The sequence below is a fragment of the Pelodiscus sinensis genome, chromosome 31, assembly GCF_052426305.1.
Source record: "Pelodiscus sinensis isolate ZL-2025 chromosome 31, ASM5242630v1, whole genome shotgun sequence".
Lineage (NCBI taxonomy): Eukaryota > Metazoa > Chordata > Testudines > Trionychidae > Pelodiscus > Pelodiscus sinensis.
In genome coordinates, this window is record NC_143082.1 from 14,276,428 (window position 1) to 14,294,800 (window position 18,373).

Here is an 18,373-nt window from a genome sequence, read left to right on the forward strand (position 1 = left end):
GAGAAGTTTCTGGTCTCACTTCAAGGGCTAGCGTTGCAAAATGTTTTCTGAAAGCGTAACAGACACAGGCGTGCGCAGTGCAAACTACTGCATGGGGAATTCTCAGGGGAGCATGAACTATTGCATTGTCCTTCTCCACATGAATGGATAGGGTCATTGGGAGCTATGGCTCCCATGGGAAGCCATTGTCTCCTGTGAATAAAAATGACCAAAGCCGAATAGAGTGTCGGGCCACCTTTCTTGCTTGCTCCTTTTGCCTGCCCCTGTCTCACTAGGGAGCCATTCAAAACTTTCTGGCTTGTATCCCAAAGGCATGGCCAGCTGTCCTCTTCAGGGAATGTGCAGGTCACGGCCGAACTCACGGGCTCTGGCAACCAACATAGGTCATGGCCTCTGGGGTCAAAGGTCTCTTCTGCATATTCAAGTGACAATTTACAAATTCTCTCTCTGTCTGCCATGGAAGCTGGAATCGCCCCTCACTGGGGTGGAAAAAGACCAAGATGTTGGAGAATTCTGACTCTGAGTGGTGACATCTCTCCACAAGCATCAGCAGACTAAGGGATGAGACTTAAGCAGCCACCCGATCGGGAGAAACTCAGTCCGTCCCCCACAACAGAGCCCATTGACAAGGATCTAAGAGGAGAAAAAATACTTTGTGGAACAGCCTGGGGAATTGTTCTCTTTCATCCTGAGGAGAAATTAGGAGCCGGAATCTTGCACCCCGAAGGCAGCGGTGGGCAACCTGTGACCCGAAAACCACATGCAGCCCATCGGGGTTCTATGTGGGGCCCATGAGACGTTGTGTTTACTGTTGCCCACGTGCAGGGTTTCGAGATTCCGTGGGTTTTCGTTGGTGTCGTTTTTTCCCTACTGATAATTCTAAAGTGACATGCACATAAAGCAAGGGCAGGCACAGTGAGGCGCGCACTGACTGCACACACCACTGAACGCCCTCTGCGTCCGGTCAAAGCACAGCTACGGTTCCGTCGCCCCCCCCGCCTGTTCTAGCCACGCGAGTGCCGTGAGCAACACCGCCCTCTCCCGTCTTGGTGACGACAACCTTGCAGCCCCATGAGATGAAGGAGGGCCACTCATACAGCCCACTCACTAGCCTCGGTTGCCCCTTACTGCCTTAGGGCCACTTTGCCCTTGTATGCAGTAAAAAATTGCCTGAGACGGGCCAGAGCTTCTCATTTTTATAGTCACCAGCTGCCCTGTCCTTCCCCACTTGACACAAGGGGGAGAAGGAGGGTTGTTTGGAACGGGGGGAGGGGAGGCCTGGGGAAATGGCAGGAGAGGGTTTAGCGATGGAACTAAGGGATGGATCGAGTCTATCAACTGAATTTTTAATAAACACATCACCCTATTATCCAGATGCCAGGTGCACAGATTAAAAGCCCCGATTTCCCCCAAGATCTCTGCCCCTGCATCACTGACCCAGCTTCCCTCCGCCGTTGGTTTTCATTTTGTCTCCAGAAAAGATGCTGATGAGCCTTCCACCTTGCAAGGAAAGGCCTGTGCAAAGGGGTGTATCTTGTAAAGCCCCCTCCGAGGGGTAGGGTTTTGGCTCACCTGGGTCTCCAACACAGAATGTCATGGCTCAGAGCCTGCCACTGAAAATGCTGGACTCAAGAAATTTATTCTGAGATTCATCAGCCACAGCCAGAGCTGTTGTGAGGTATAGAATCCTAGAATCCATGCAATCCTTGAGAGGTCATCAAGTCCCGTCTCCTGCCCTCATGGCAGGACTAAGTACCATCTAGAGATCATCCCTGACAGGTGTCTGTCTAACCTCCTCTTAAGTCTCGCCAACAATGGAGATTCCACAACCTCCCTAGGCAATTTATTCCAGTGTTTCACCACCTTGACAGGCAAGACGTTTTTCCTAATGTCCAACCTAAACTTCCCTTGTTGCAATTTAAGCCCATTGCTTCTTGTCCGAAAAATAGAGCCAGTGGTAGATCCAGGAATCCAACCCAAGAGTCCCGGATAACCAGTAACCCACTTTAATCACTGGACCATGCTTTCTCTGACAACGAAGTAGTCTGTGCAATAGTCAGGTTTAGACTCACACTCTACCTCTTAGCTTGGCCCACAAATTGTGCAAGGCATTGAGGAGTGTTGCGTGTTGGTAAATGGGTGTGAGTCTGAGTTAGATGTTAGTCAGACCAGTTTAGATCACCCCCATCTTGGCACACAGAACATCTGCTGATAGGGAGAGGAATCCAAATGAGACGATACCACTTTATAACACTTGTTCCCATTTTGAGAAAACACCCTCAGTACTGCTATTCAGAAAATATTTCCGTCTCTTCCCCATTGACTTTTCTCTTATTTTTTTTTATTTTATATTCACCTGTCTGGTACAGATTTCAGCTACAAGGTCAGTGCTAAAAACTGACGTGTATTAGAATCATCCTCGGATACAAAACTGGACACACACCCATTCTGGCCACTTGACAGTCAAAAATATATAAAAACAACAAGTAGTCCTGTGACTTGAAAAAAAAATTTGAGACTTGAAAAAAAAAAATTGTGTTAGTCTCTAAGGTGCCACAGGCCTACTTGTTGTTTTTAAACTTACAAACTAACAGGGTGACCCCACTGAGACCCATAAACCTATAGTAAGACATTTCACACACAGAGAAACCCAGCCCAACATTTTCACACGTACCCACAAAACACAAAATGAACACCCGGCAGCAACGTCTGCAGAAAATGCTCAATTAACTGCGTTTTTACTGTCGGTCATTAGCAACTGAGTTGAAAGAATGTTAAATTCCATTGTTTAGGAGAAAAAATAATCTGGACAAAACCTTTGAACAATCATCTGATTTACTTATTTAATGATTGGCGTTTTCCCTGTTCAGAAACCTTGCAAAGCAGGAATCCTGCGCACTTAAGAAGTTGTTTACGTTCAGTCTCTGTTTTGAATTCACTGCCCTTTTGTGGCCCTCACTATAACATCTGAGGTTATTTCCTATTGCTGTCACATTGGCTATGCATTCCTGGGAGTTGAGCAATATCTTCCCCCCATAGGCAGATGTTACGGAGTTATAGCAGACTGCTAAGTGTTATGGACATAGTTCATTGCGCAGGTCAAGATGGAAAAATACCATTACCCTACTCATTATAGCTGGAGCCTGAATGAATTTCATTGATTATTCTGAGTTACTGTCTACAGAAATCATAACTTTTTCTGAAGTCTCAAAATTGCTGCTAACAAGATCATACACATAAGCCTTTGTGTTGATATGGAAACTATCAGTAGGAGTTTAATGGCTTTTCATTATGTTGCTTTTTCGGCATTTCTGCCAGAGTAGATTTATACCAGAACCTGTGTGAAAATGGCCCAGCCCTAAAAAATGGGAAAGAACTTGCTGCAATTCCAGAATATATTGTGCTATATTGACTGGTCTTATATGGGTAGAAAAATGTAAAAGTAGAACACTGAAAGAAGCTCATTTTATATTGGTCAGCAGGGGCAGATGGTGGGAAAGAAGGCATTAAACTAATTCTTTTAGGGCCATATGAAGAGTTTTAACTTTGGAATTCGAAACTGATCATGCGTTTTGGTTCTGCCTGGGTGGCAGCAAGCCCATACTGGCCGGAATGATTTAAACTCAATAGTTGCCTCTTGAATCATTATCTAATTAGTGTCTATACCAGCCTCAGTTCTAATGTGGGTGTCAGACTATAGAATGAAGTATCCACTCACAGCACGCTCCGTCTAGAAACAAGTTGTTTATTCCTTTTGCTCCGACTGCCAGTTTGGAGCAAATCTAGGATCTGTTCCAAGGCACAAAACATGAATTTGGAACTTAAGTGGGATCTTCACCAGTGAAAATGTAGCCCTAAAGCAGCACTTTTCAAACTACAGGTCATGACCCAGCTCTGGGCCGTGGAATGTCAGGCCCTGGGTCGTGTTGCTGCAGGGGATCCGGTGAGCAATGGGGGCGTTAAGGCAGCTCCCTGCCTGTCCTGGCACCGCAGACTGCGCTGCGCCCCAGAATAAGCTGGCAGTAGGCACAGCTCCTGTGTGCTCTCTCCCTCCCCACCACCTAGGACTCCATGCACTGCCCCTGTCCCTAGCACTAGCTCCACACTCCCATGGGCTGGGAACCTGCTGCCGGCTGCTTCTGGGGTGCAGCATGGTCGGCGGGACGAGGAGAGGCAGGAAGCTGCCTTAGCCGTCCCCCTCCCCCGTGCACTGCTGACTGGGAGCCGCTCAAGGTAAGAGCCTCCTGCCCCAGCCCGGACGCCCCAAAAGCCACTTATGCCCCAAAGCTCTCCTCCTCAGCCCCACCCCGGAGCCCATACTCTAGTCAAATTATGTTGGGCTGGGGACAGCAACAATTTTCTTCACATGGATCATGAGAAAAAAAAAATTGAAAACCCCTGTCCGAGAGCTAGCACTTGGATCTACATACTCTGAAGTGCAAGAATAGACTGAAGAGGACGCTGCGTGTTTTTCTGGTTTCAAACCAGGGTTTTCTCCGCTGAGAATAACTGGACATGGGCATGAGCAGAAGGCAAGAGTTCAAGTCCTTTGTCCTGCAGTTCCCATCTGCAGGATTGTAATGTGCCAATCTTCCCTTCTACTACTGCTCTGTCAAGGAACCTCTGTGAGGACTAGCTCCTTGCTCACTTCCTACATGACTGGAAATGGCAGCGAAATCTTCCTTCCTGAGCACCTATCAGGTTCCATAGGTTGTCTGCATTTACAAGCACATCCTGTGAGTTAGGTAACCATCTTCCTCCTTTTGCAGATGGTTAAACTGAGGCAAAAACTGGCTTAGCCAAGGCCACTGAGGCAAAAACATGCCAGGGCAGGATTAGAAAGGTAGTGTTTCTGAGTCCCAAGCCTAGGCTTAGCCCAAGTATGGCTCTCCCACCTTTGGGGCACATCGGCTTTGTACATATGATATTTCAGGCCAGCAGTTGCTTCACCCCTTTGTGACTCAAAGGCTGTAAAGGAACAGCTGGCTGGACCCACTTTTTCCTTCCAGTCTGGGGAACACCCAGATTCTGGAAGTGTGTTCATTATGCCTTTGGAAGTAGGGCAAGTGTAATGTAATGTAATGGAATGGCAACTGTAAAGCATGAGAACTCTTCTGGAATGCTTAACATTTAATTGCTTCACTGTGGTTTTGCTATGCGACGATCAGCATCAACAACTCCAAGTCCCTCTACTCTGCTTTTAGACCTGCTCCTCATTGTACGAAGGAGGCACCTTCTCCAGCCAAGAGACTGGCCCCTCCTGATTCTTAAGGAATCTGCTGGTCTTCTCTGGAGGAGGAGCATGATCGAAGAAACTAGTTGGGGACGTCTCAGGCGGGCCCATGGAGTGATTTTAAATATTGTCACCGTGGCTTAAGGAAATGAGATACAGAGTTCCCCACCCACGCTGCCTCTGGGGCTGCATCGGGAAAGTTGGACATCCCCACGCAGACAGCATGCCATGTGGAAATTGATCCTTTCCTTTTTCTGATGTTCTGAAGGCCAAGACTGTAACAGGGTTCAAAAAAGAGCTAGACAGACTTAGGAGGTTGGGTCCATCAATGGCTATTTGCCAGGATGGGTGGGAATGGTGTCCCCAGCCTCTGTTTCTCTGGAGGTGGGAGACAGAGGAGGCATCACGTGAGGATTCCTTGTTGTGTTCCCTCCCTCTGGGGCACCTGGCGTTGGCCACTGCGGGCAGACAGGACGCTGGGCTGGATGGACCTTTGGTCTGACCTAGTCCGGCCGTTCCTGTGTTGACGGTTTAATCCTTTTTTGCCACAGGGACTGTTGCCAACCACACTGGTCCATATAGAGTTGGTTGTGAGGGCTGCAGGGCGCACCACTCGCCGATAGTCTGGTGTCTCCTCCTGGCCGCCCTGGGGATTAACTCATCGGGCCGATGCCCGTTCCCATGCTTGCGTGCCATCCCTCGGTCTCTCTCTCTCGCTCTGTTCTGCGGCTCCTCTCACTCCAGGACCCGTGCCCATGTCCCCGTACATGTTCCTCTTCTGGGGGTGATGGAACACCTCTCCACAACTCCCAAATCCCTGTCTCCTCCTGGACTGGGCCACATCCCCAGTGGCTGGTAGGAGGACCCAGACCTGTCCCTCTATTGAGGCTCCACCTCAGGGGAAGCACAGGCAGCCGGAGTCCTGGGCCCTTTAAGTCCCCGCCAGAGCCCTGTGCAGTGCAGAGCTCTGCATGGCGTGTTCTGGATAGCACGGGGGTGGGGCATGGTCTGGGCAGTGCTGAGGGCTGGCTGCCCCTGCCCTGCCCCTTCTGCCTGAGGCCCTGCCCCTTCCAGCAGCAAGGAGCCATTCCCCCCTCCCTCCAATCTTTGCTTTCCCGCAAGCTGGATCTGGCCTGTGAGGCTAACGACCCCTCCCTCTTCACCACCACAGGAAGCTGGCACTGGCACTCCAACCTCGTGTGGGGGGTGGGATGGGCTGGAGCACCAGTGCGGGCTCCCCACTGTGAGGAGGGGGTGAGCCCCGAGCCCACCAGCAAGACGGTTTCGGGCCACACTTTGAGAACCCCTTGGTGTACGGGCAAGCGCGGCCGATTTCGCTGTATGGTTCCAGCCCAAGCTGCACAGGCAGCTTGCACAACTCCCTGTTTCCAGCAGACCAAAGCCTGACTCTTGCCCGAGGTCTGCAAAGTGCACTGTGACGAAGAAAGCCAAGAGCGTCCCATCGATCGCCTCCTAAATCACTCTGCTATCAGAGGGCCGCTAGCGAGTGAGAGTGCTAATTGAGGCCCTGCTCTTGAAGTTAGCTCAGATTTGCAGGGTAAACTTCTGTATTTATTTCTTCTGATTGTCGAGATACAACTCTGGGGCCCCATCTGGAGCTCATTAGGCCATTTAGTAATTCAGCGGCCATTAAGTCCATAAAATACACTGCACAGAGCCATGGCCCTTTCCATTTAACCTTTTAATCGGCTAGTCCTTACTTGCATCAGGAACAGGAGGAAAGGAACATGCAATGACTAACATCCTTCTGCTTCCCCTAGTTACCTAACGTGGCCAGGGCTGGGGAATCCCGGTGTAACTGGTTAAAGCAGGCAAGAGAGAGCCTGTGCCAATCAGGGACAGGCTTGGAAGGAGCCAATCAGGACAGCTTGCTGGGGCAGTCCTGTATATAAGGAGCTGCCTAGCAGAGAGAGGCAGTTGGGGTCCTGACCAGGGCAAGTGCAGGATGGGTTCCCTCAGAGAAGGCACCTTTGATAGAGGCAGGGCTGGGCAGGTTCAAGGGAACTAGAGGCAAAGGCTCCAGCCTGATACCTGTCAAGCTGCTGGCCTTGACACAAGGGGCAAGGAGGTGCAGGGGTCACAGGGGAAGCGGCGCAGGGAAGAGGAGGCAGAGAAGGGGAGTAGAGGACACCAGGACAAGGCTGCTGCCAGAGGGTCCGGGGCCCAGAGTAGTGGGTGGGCCTGGGTTCCCCCTTTCCCCTTCCTCTCACCTTACCACCAAGGTGTGACCCATACAGACTGTGGCTTGCCCCGAGACAGAGGCTTGGAGGCCACAGCTGGCCACCGAGACAGTAAAAACGGGGGACAGCCAATACAACCCCCAGAAGGGGGCAAGAGACCACTGTTGTGGGCACTGCTGGAGGGCAGTGTCCAGAAGAGGATGCCACGACCTGGAAGCCACACGGGTCCAGACATGAATGTAGAGCATGGTTAGGGGAGACACCAGCCAGGAAGAGGCACCTGGCTGAGGATTAAATGAATTCCCTGGATCAAACCCTGCTGAGGATCAAACTAATTTCCTGGCCTCAAGGAGATTAAAACAGACTCTGCAGGGGTTGTATATCCAGCCACAAAAGACATTTCTAATTTGAAAATGAAACAAATCATGTGCTAAAAATATTAGAAAGCTAGCACGCTTCCAATTCCTAGGACTGATCACGTCTTTTACTCTATTAACCTCGGATAATCATAACGAGTGGTCCTGTGGCACCTTAGGCTGTGTCTAAACTACACAGTTCTTCCGAAAAAAGATTAGGAAATTGCGAACTACAATTTGCATATCTTTCTCCGCTTCCTTTTTCGGAAGAGGCTTTTCCAGCATTAGGCCCATCTACACTGGGCCAAATGTTGGGAAAAAAACCCTTTTTTCAGAACATCCCTTCTTCCTCGTAAAACAAGGTTTACAGGGATGCCGAAAAAACGTGTCTGCTCTTCTGAAAAAAAAAAAATTCAGAGCATAGTTCCTTGGATGCAGCAAGTTCTTCCCAGATACCAGAGGTATCTCAGAAAAAACTCTGCAGATTAGACGTACCCTTGGAGACTAACCAGAATATTTAGCATCATGAGCATTTGTGAGCAAAACCCACTTCCTCAGATAAACTAGAGTGGAAATAACAGAAACCTAGAGATATGTATAACAGCAGAAGTACTTTTCACTTGTAGAACCCGTGTTAATGAGGCTAATGAAGAGGGCTGGATGTGTCCCATTCATAGCTTTTGATGTGGAAATGCAGAAGTTAATGGTAGGAGAAACTAGCTTTGTAATGTGCCAGCCAGTTAATGTTTTTGTTTAAGCCCAGGGTAATGGTGTTGAACAGGACCAGCTTTAGGAAGTACAGGGCTCAATTCGAACCATTTTGACCAAAAAAACCCCCCAAAACAACAACAACAACAAATACACACACACAAAGAAACAAATCACAGCCCTTTTAAATCCCCAGCTCCAGGGCAGAGTCCCATCTTCCAGCCAGGGGCTGACTCCCCCTCTCGTGACGCACAGAAGCCACCATGCTCCTCCTCTGGGGCCGACGCCTCTTCCCTCAGCGCACCCAGCACCCTTCTGGGTTTAGGGTGTGGGGCCCTCTGGCTTAAGGGGGCAGAGCCCTTTTAGGCACGGGGCCTGATTCTGGGGAATTGGGCGAATCGACCTAAAGCCGGCCCTGGTGTTGAATCTGCAGGTAAATTCCCGTTCTGCAGACTCTCTCTAACTGGGTGATGAAATTCCTTTTGTTTGGTGGTTTCTGTTATTTCCACTCCTGTTCATCTGAGGAAGTGGGTTTTGTTCACGAAAGCTCACGATAGCCTCTAAGGTGCCACAGGACCACCCACATTGTTTTCAAAGTTAGAAGCTAACACAGCGACCTCTTGGACTTTTTTACTCCGATGATCACGTTTAGAATAACAGACTGACAGTTATAAGTGGACATAACAAGAGAAATGTGTAGAGACTTTTCTAGTCTGCAGCATCTTAATGTATTTTCCTGGCATGTTAAAAATACTTAGCATTGCATCTTAGACTATCTGGCACCACAGTCTGCAAAGCAGGATTGTATAATGGAATTTATTGGCTCTACACTTTGTGGAACCCCACCTTTTCATTATTGGCTTATCTAAAACAGTGACGGCATTCCTTCAAAAGAAAATGTCACCTGTCCTTCTCCCCTTTAGTTTGGTCTCAATGGATGCTCCCTCCCAGGTTGATTAGCAGCCTCACAATCTTGTGACAGGGGAGGGATCACAAATTACGATTACCTGTTTTGATCCCGCCCTCTGGGACGTCTAGTATTGGCCATTGTCGGCAGACAGGACGCTGGGCTAGATGGACCGTTGGTCTGACTCAGTGTGGCCGCTCTTACGTTGGGAGATACACACTCATACAGGGTGCACAGCCCTACAGGATAACCTGCCACAATTCCACAAAAGCAAGTCATGGAAAACACAAAACAATGTAAGATTCTCAAAGCCTTCCCGGAAGGATCTCCGTGCATAAAATCAAGGGTGTTACCCATGTGTAACACCTATAGGACAACAATGTATGTCTAAAGTCTGCTGACAGGGTAAGCTTCAGGTCGGAAAAAGTATTATACGGCATATTATGAGTGTTTCCTTCTATTTCACCTGCTTTTAGTATATGTTAAAATAGCATACTATCTACTGTAAGAATCAACTTTACATGCAAGTTTAAGGGAAAAACAAGGTAACCTAGACACTTAGATTATTGAAGTAAATGTGTGTTACATCCCTCAATCAGGCGGATATTTTCATTGTACAAACACTGAATAAGAGAAACTCCCCTGCTCCCAATATATTCAAAATCTACATAGATTTACACCCTTCTCGCCCAGATTCAGTAACCGATATGGCTCATGAATAACCACTATTCTGTAAAAACGACGAGTGGTCCTATAGCAGCACCTTAGAGACTAACAAAAAATATAGAGAGAATCATGAGTTTTAGTGAGCAAAACCCACTTCCTCAGATGAATTGGAATGGAATAACAGAAATCAAGAGATTTATATAAAACAGCGGAAGTACTTTTCAATTGTAGGACACATGTTAATGAGGACAATTAAGCGGGCTGGATGTGTCCCATATGTAGCTTTTGATGTGGAAATGCAGATGTTAATGGCAGGAGAAATTGGCTTTGTAGTGCACCAACCAATTAATGTCTTTGTTTAAGTCCAGGGTAACGGTGTCAAATCTGTAGATAAATTCCAGTTCTGCAGACTCGCTCAGTAATTGGTCAGTGAAATTCCTTTGTAGAAGAATGGCTATTTTCAAATCCACACTTGAGTGACCAATCAACATGTAAAGGAGCAAGCTGGAGTCCTCATTTTCAAATGCATTGTCAGCTAAGCTCAGACTCAAGAATCTTTCCTGTTGGTGATGTAGGACGTAGGAAGAGCACAGCTTGATTTTCCGAGACGACGCTGATCTTGTGCTGCCAGCTGGAAGATTTTGATTTATAAATGACACAGCCTACTTATCTGGAAATCACTGAGGGGGAAAGATATGGAAGAGCGGCATGTCATTTTTACAGTCCCTTCTGTAAGCTTGGCAGCAAGAGCCATAAAACTCAACCACAAACATAAAGTGTCTGCACTTTAGGAAAATAAGGCAACAAAAATGATGAGGGGTTTGGAACGGGTGCCATATGAAGAGAGAATAAAAAGACTGGGACTTTTCATCTTAGAAAAGAGGAGACAGGATAGAATAGAGGTCTCTAAAGTCATGATGGGTGTGGAGAAAGTGAATAAGAAAAATTATTTATTTGTTCCCATAACATAAGAACTAGAGGTCACTAAACGAAATGAATAGGTAGCAGGTTTAAAACCTAACACCTTGCTCCAGCCAGGGTCATGCATGGTTTCCATTTCAGCAGGAGGCTAACACCTTGAATTCATTAATCCAGTGGTTCTCAAAGTGTGGTCCATGGACCGCCAGTGGTTTGTGACTGTCTTGCAGGTGGGCTGATGCTCCGGGCCCCCTCCCTCCACTGCAGCGGAGGGTGGAGACTGGCGGGCTGAATCCGGCTTGCGGGGTAAGGAAGTGGCTCTGCACACTGCCGCTTCCCCTCCCCCCAACTCGGAAAACCATTTGCTGGGAGGCTTTCCCTACTGCTCCCACTGGCCGGAATCACAGCCAATGGGAGCCATGGGGGGTGGTGCTTGAGAATGGTGGGAGGCATGGAGCCAGGTAAGTGCCCCCCCCCATGCCCAGACCCCACAGCCCAATCACACTCCCGCGCCCCCCCCTCTGGCTGACACGCCACACCCCCTCCACGCTCCTGCACCCTCCTTCCCAGACCCACCTCCCATCCTCAGTCCGTTCCTGCACCTTCCCCTCCCAGACTCCCCCCATCCTCAGCCCTATCTCCTGGCCACACCCCGTATCCCCACCCTCTTCTGCACCCACTTTATCATCATGGGTGTTGATGGTTGGCGTTCCACAGAAAGGTCTAGGTTGAGCAGGGTGGGCCGAGGGCCAAAAAGTTTGAGCATCACTGATCTAGACTGGCCCTGCACTGCATCTGCTAGCCCAGCCCTTCAAAGTCCACCATCCACACCTATGTAGGATCTCTTCCTGCCCTTTAAGATCACTTCCGTTTAACCCTTAAGTCTCTGATCCTTGGGTCCCATTCCTCTCCCTTCCCAACGTAATAAACATGCAATATAACCTCTCTCTCTCTCTCATAGACCAGGATATTGCAGATTAGCTCACATGTCCATGAAAGTCCATAGGCTCCCCTCGTATTGCTTCTTTTCCCTTCCCGGGAACGCCCGAATTCCTTGTCACTCCAGAGCAGTTACAGAGAACATAGCCTAGTCTGTAATAAAGTGGCCATGGCCACGTACATTAAAGAATAATGAAACGCAGTGATACTTCAGGCCTGGCAGTCCTATTTCTGGCAGGCTCCGAATGAATGTGCTAGGCTTTTGTGCTGCAGCTGCTATTACGAAGCTTCGGCGTCTTTCTAAATACATGAATAGAGCTTCCAGCTCTTCAGCCCGCATCACTGGGGCTATTTATCCGGCTTTTGCTTTCCCTGAACTTTTTATTTTGGAATTTTAGAGTCTTTAGAGTAAGGCGAGCGGCTGCGAGTGCAATGCATACCAAATACCTTTTAGGAAGAGACGAGGGGCTAAGTTCAGATATTCCACTTGAGTTCTGGGCCCCTGGAGAACTCTCAAATTGGCACGTAAATGTGAGTGTTCACATGCAAAGTCCCATTTCAGTTGAAAAGCCCCCCCTTCCCTCAGCACGTGCTTCCTCTCTACCTCCCCAACTGTCTCTCTAGAGTCAGGGCTGAGGCTTAGGGACCATGGAGTCCTAGCTGGTGTAAAGCAGCACAGGACCACAGATTTCAATGGAGTTTGGACAGTCTGCACTAGCTGCTCCAGAAATCCACTGTACCATGTGTATTTGGAAAACAGTTCTGAAGCCAGTCCAGAGTGAACAGCCAACATGGGCTCTGTCTACACTGGGGAGGTTTGGCGACAAGAGTGAGGCTGACATGCAAAAATCTTCAAAAGTGAAAACCAGTCAAACCAGTTTTCCTGCCTCCCGTTGTTGACATTTCACAGCCACCTCCCCTGTTGACAAATACAGCAAAGCATTGTGGGTAAGCACCCCACAGGGCAGTGTTGTGGGAAGGCAGAGCTGATCCCGTCTCTCCTGCCCTCCCCCTCAGCAGCAGCCTGCCTGCCGCTGGGTTCCTAGCCGGGCAGAACAGGAGCAGTCCAATGATTTGCTCTTTGTTTGTTCCCCACACGGAGCAGCTCACTCAGCTGTCAGACACTTCCTGGAGCTTTGAAAGGGAAGGGGTGTATGGCTGCAGGGCAGCAGAGATCATACAACACTGAGCAGAGCCATCAAGGCAGGCAATGTAGGATACTGGCGGAAGCCAGTCTTCTCTACAAAACAAACAGCAGAGTCTACCCTGGCTCTTTGTCGACAATAAAGGGAGAGGAAACAACAAAAGTTTCTCTCGGGGTGGAAGTTTTTGGGTGCCAAAACTGGGTGTGTTTCCCAACAAAGATTGCATTGTAGTGTAAACACTTTCACTGTTTTGTCACCGAAAGGCAGTTTTCGGTGACAAAATGTGCCAATGTACACAAGGCCATAGACAAACAACACACATTATGCACAAAGCCACAGGCAGGACCCATCAGAGGCTGTCGTGTTGCAGCAGGTCTGGAATGCACTATGAAACATTTCACCATTTTGCAAAGAGGTGTGGATAAAAGCAGGGCCTTGCGCCATTACAGAACTGTACATTGGCCCATTGCATTAGGGGTGTGTGACTGGTTGGATCACAGATATCCTCTTGAGACTGCCCCCGGCGTGCTGATTGTGACACTGACCCTCTGGGACATCCCACCCTCTGGGACATCCCACCACCCTGTCCTGTTGGACCAGAAGCTCTGGTCTCCCCTGGCAAAGGCACAGAGTTGGGGTAACAGTCTCCCAGCAGAACAACACAGATGCAGATGACAGCTCTGAGAAGGTTCAACTGTAGCAGTGATTCTCGGCCCCCGCCCCATTCAATGAAGACCAGGGTTGCCAGATGGTTTAACCAAAAACACCAAACACCTCCCCCAGCAAAAAAAAATTCTGTTGAGGGGCGGAAAAAAGGGGGGGAGAGACCAAAGTTTGTGAGAAAAAAAATCAGCATGGCCCCTTTAAGAGGAGACTTTTTTTGCCGGCAGCCATCTTGTTTTTCTGTTCCAGCCACAAGACAAGCCCCTGTGGAATGACAGGAGGCCCATTTGCTGAGTGTGTCATAGGGTTGCCAGGTGTCCAGTATTTTCGCCTCCTGGCAGGGAAAACACCCCAGAAAATACCAGATATTTTAGGTGTCTGGTATTTTCTGAATTTTTTTTACTGGACAGGAGGTGAAAATACCGGACTGTCCGGGTCAATACTGGACACCTGGCAACCCTAATGCAGACCTTTCCGTGGACCACCAGCCAACCACCTGTGATGACAAAATGGGTGTAGGAGAGGGCAGTGGTTTAGGGTCCAGCCAGGAGGCAGGGTGCAGAAGTGGGCTGAGGGTGGGAGGGTTCTGGGAAGGAGGGTGCAGGAATACAGAGGGAGTGTGGGGTGTTGACCAGAAGGGGATGTGGGAGGGTGATGCGGGTGCAGGATTGGGGCATGAGGAGGGGGCATACCTGGCTCCATGCCTCCCACCACTTGCAGGTACCACCTCCCGCTGCTCCTATTGGCTGGGATTCTGGCCAATGGGAGCAGCAGGGAAAGCCTACAAACAAGCAGTTTCTTGTGCTTCCATTCCCCTACCTGGGGGAGAGGAACTGGCTGAGCATAGAGCCACTTCCTTACCCTGCAAGTCAGATCCAGCCTGTGAGTCTCTGCCCCCCCCCCCCCCGCCCAACACACACACAGTGGGAAGCTGGTACTAGCACTTTCATCCTCATGTGGAGGGGGAGGGCCCTGGAGCACCAGCACAGGCTCCCCATGGCAGGAGGTGGCAAGCCCCGAGCCTGCGGCCCCTCTATCTGACACCCACACACCACACTTTGAGAACCATTGAACTATAGGGACTTGACAGCACCCAGGAACACAGCCCCAAATAGTTCTAGAACCCCAAACAAATCCATTCTACTCTGCATGAAAGTCTTACACCAAGAAAGCTCCTGAAGATGTTCACTCTCATTATCAATGAAAGAGAAATATGCACTGTTGTTGCTCCCCCTCCCAAGTAACAATTATTTACACTGGGGTTTGATAACAAGTAGGATTTAGGTGATCGCAAGTGGAAACAGACAGATCAAAGCAAGTTACTAATCTAAAATAAACAAAACAGGCCAGCTCAGCGTCATACACTAAGAGAGATGGTTACAGATCGTATTTCTCACCCTAGTCCTTATTTCAGGTAATATCCTTCAAGTCTGAGCTGATCTTTTCTCTGACCTGGGTCTAACAGCTCCTTCTGTGTCCTCTTAGGGAGGGGAGGCAGTTTTCAAAAGGCAGCTGCAGATGATTGTTGATTGCCTCCCATCCCTTAAATAGAATTTCCATGGGAGCCAGCAACTACTAGGACCCCACAAGGCAGGCTGCGATCAGGTTAAAAAATACTGGCATTTAAACCTGTATCCGATTAAATTGTTATCAGTTACATGGATAGTATTTTTAACCCTTTTTATATCCCTAGTCCAGAGAATTTCAACTTCTCATTAACATCCCAGGAGAGCAATACTTTATATTTATCCTGGGCTTTGCTCTGTGTCTAATATTTCATAGAGCCATAAGATTGGAAGACACCTTGAGAAGTCATCTAGTCCAGTCCACTGCACTCAAGGCAAGACTAAGTATTATGTAGACCATCCCTGACAGGTGTTTTTCTAACTCGCTCTTAAAAATTTCCAATAATGGAGATTCCACAACCTCCCTAGGCAATTTATTCCAGTGCTCAACCACCCTGATGGGAAGTTTTTCCTAATGCTCAACTTAAATCTCCCTTGCTGCAATTTAAGCCCATTGCTTCTTGTCCTGTCCTCAGAAGTTAAGGAGAACAATTCTTCTCCCTCTTCCTTGTAACAACCTTTTATGTACTTGAAGATGGTTAACATGTCCCCTCCCAATCCTCCCTTTTCCAGACTAAGCAAATCCAATTTTTTCAATCTTCCCTCATCAGTCATGTCATGTTTTCTAGGGCTTTAATCATGTTTGTTGCTCTTCTCTGGACTTTCTCCAATTTGTCCACATCTTCCCTGAGAATCTGCCCCTGCCTTGTGTCTCTCTACTTCTAGAAATGGCAACACTTCCCGATGCAAATATTTAATAAAGAAAGTCAAGAAACCCAGAGCTAAAATATACGCTCAGCTACACTGAAGTTCCCACTGAAGCCAATCGGACACAAAAATAGAGACAGGTAAATGATTGTGTGGAGCTTGCAGGACTTGATTCAAAGAGCAGATTTGGAATCTCTTTCAAATCCCCAATACTTTGCATTTTTGGCAAAGAACCTCAGAACATGTAAGCCTGAAGAACAGGTGTGGAATCTCCATCCCTGGAGGTATTTAAGAGCAGGTTAGACGGACATCTATCAGGGACGGTCTAGCCTGTGCTTAGTCCTGAGGGCGGGGGACTGGACTCGATGACCTCTTGAGGTCCCTTCCAGTTCTCGTGTTCTATGATTCTATAACAGCTTCCTTTCTTCAAGCTGAAACTTTGCTTCACCAATGACTCATTATTATATTTATACCTTCTCAGAGAACATTTAAAGTTGTGTTCTGTCATCTCCTTGTCTTTTGGCTTCCCCTCAGCAGACTGTAAGGAACTGTATTTATCCCCAGGGGTGGATGATACTAACAGAATCCCGCTCTACAAAGCTGGTGTCCATTTAAGCCTTATCAGGCGCCTGTATACATTTATTCACATGCAGCTATTGCTTCAACAGGTCTTAAGGAAAGTATCCGCACCATAACTTGTTTTGAAGTGGTTCCAATAGCCGATGACCAATGTTTCCGCTCATCTTTTCCATCCACGTGTGGAATAAATTTTATGTGCCAAGTCATGTGCATCACCAGTGAACACACAAATCCAGCTGTGGGTGCTCTGCTAGTCTGCCGGGCAGCACTGGAATCTCTCCTGAGTGGCTGCACAAGCACCCCGCTTACAGGGAACACTGCCAATGGCATGTCTACTACAGATGGCGCAGCTGATGAGGGCTAACAGCATCAGTTATCTTTTGCAAAAGTAATTGCTGGAAAAGCAGAGCCATGATGCTGGGAAGACTGGTGAGATCTTGTGTTCCAGTTACCACCATCCTCGCCCTCTTCCTTCCCCACCCAATTACAGCCTGCTCCATCAGTTGCATTTGACCCTGTTGAATGCTGGAAGCTGTGCAGACAAGGGCTATGTTTTAGGCTCTGTCTATACTGGCAGATGGAAAGTGCCAGGAGTTAGTGCTGCTCACAGAGCACTGCAGCACTGCTGTTGTGCTGTTGTGTGTCCACTCTGTGCTCTTGGGGACGCGGGGGGAGCATACCCCGTGAGCAGCTCTTGCAATGCCCCCTAGAGCAGTGCATTGCGGGAAGAGTTTGCAGTGCCCCATGGAGCAGGCAGTGTCACTGGATGCAGGTTTCCCGATCCCAGTGCTCCATGGTCATCCTGCTCCATTGACAGCTGCTTTTCTACTGAAGTGCGGGGGAGAGGGAGAGTGTGACAGGAAGAGTGTATGTGTGTGTGTGCACGCGCATGCAGGGCGGGCGCGGGGGAAGACAGTGTGTTTGGGTCATCGGCAGGAAACAACCTCTCCGGGCCACTGGGCTGCTATGTGCTGCCATTCCAGTCCCCCCCAGCCTGGGCGGCTGGGCAGCATAGGCAGTTTTGGGAAGGCATTCCCTTCCCTTGCCTGCATTACCCACCGCCCATGCTAAGGGAGTGGGTGCATGGGGGACCTCACCTTAGCGCCTCACCTGACCTGTACTTATGCATAGCCTCTGCTCACACCCAACTTTGCAGACCCCCACAAGGACTTGGAGGATGGAGGCGTTCGTGTTCCCGCAGCCCAGACTCAAACTGGGACCGTGGTATGGAGCAGATTTATGAAGTCATTGAGAAGGCAGCTTACCCTGGCTTGAGCTGACAGAAGCTGGACTAGGCTAGTCTCCTCTGGAAGTCATCTCCCACGGGCCTTGCGTTCAGCTGGGAGTCACACACCTCTAGCAGAACAGGACGGCGCGGTGTTTAACTGGCCTTTCTTGGGAATCCCCTCCCGGGCTGAGTCCGTCCGTGTTGTGCTGAGTTCTGTCAACATGCTGGTAAGAATTCCATGTCGCTTGTCTCAGCTGGGAGTCGCCCTCTGCAGATCTTACACAGTAATGGAGAAAGTCCTTATTAAAAAGCAATTATTGTCAGTAATCGCAAAGGAAAAACCCCTTAAGCTTGAGACAATGTCTAGCATGGCCGTTTCAATCCTGAGCTAGTGCTGAAATCCCTAACTCTAAACTTGTAGATTCATCATTGTAAAAGTCCCAAGGAATAGTGATAAACATCACCCCCTAGCTCTCAGAGAGGAGGTTGTCTACCATAAATCACAAAGTGATTTATGAAGTGAGGTCAGTGGCATTATCCCCATTTTACAGCTGGGA

General features: G+C 48.8%; 1 protein-coding gene across 2 annotated transcripts in view; it reads right to left on the reverse strand.

Moving 5' to 3' along the window:
- CTDSP2 (CTD small phosphatase 2) overlaps window positions 1–18,130 on the reverse strand; it is a 72,912-nt gene extending 54,782 nt beyond the window's left edge. For both annotated transcript variants that reach the window (XM_075901717.2, XM_075901716.2), the window contains exon 1: window positions 17,854–18,130. The gene's annotated coding sequence lies outside the window, so the exon portion shown is untranslated. The remainder of the gene's footprint in view (window positions 1–17,853) is intronic.
- Between the last annotated feature and the right edge of the window lie 243 nt (window positions 18,131–18,373).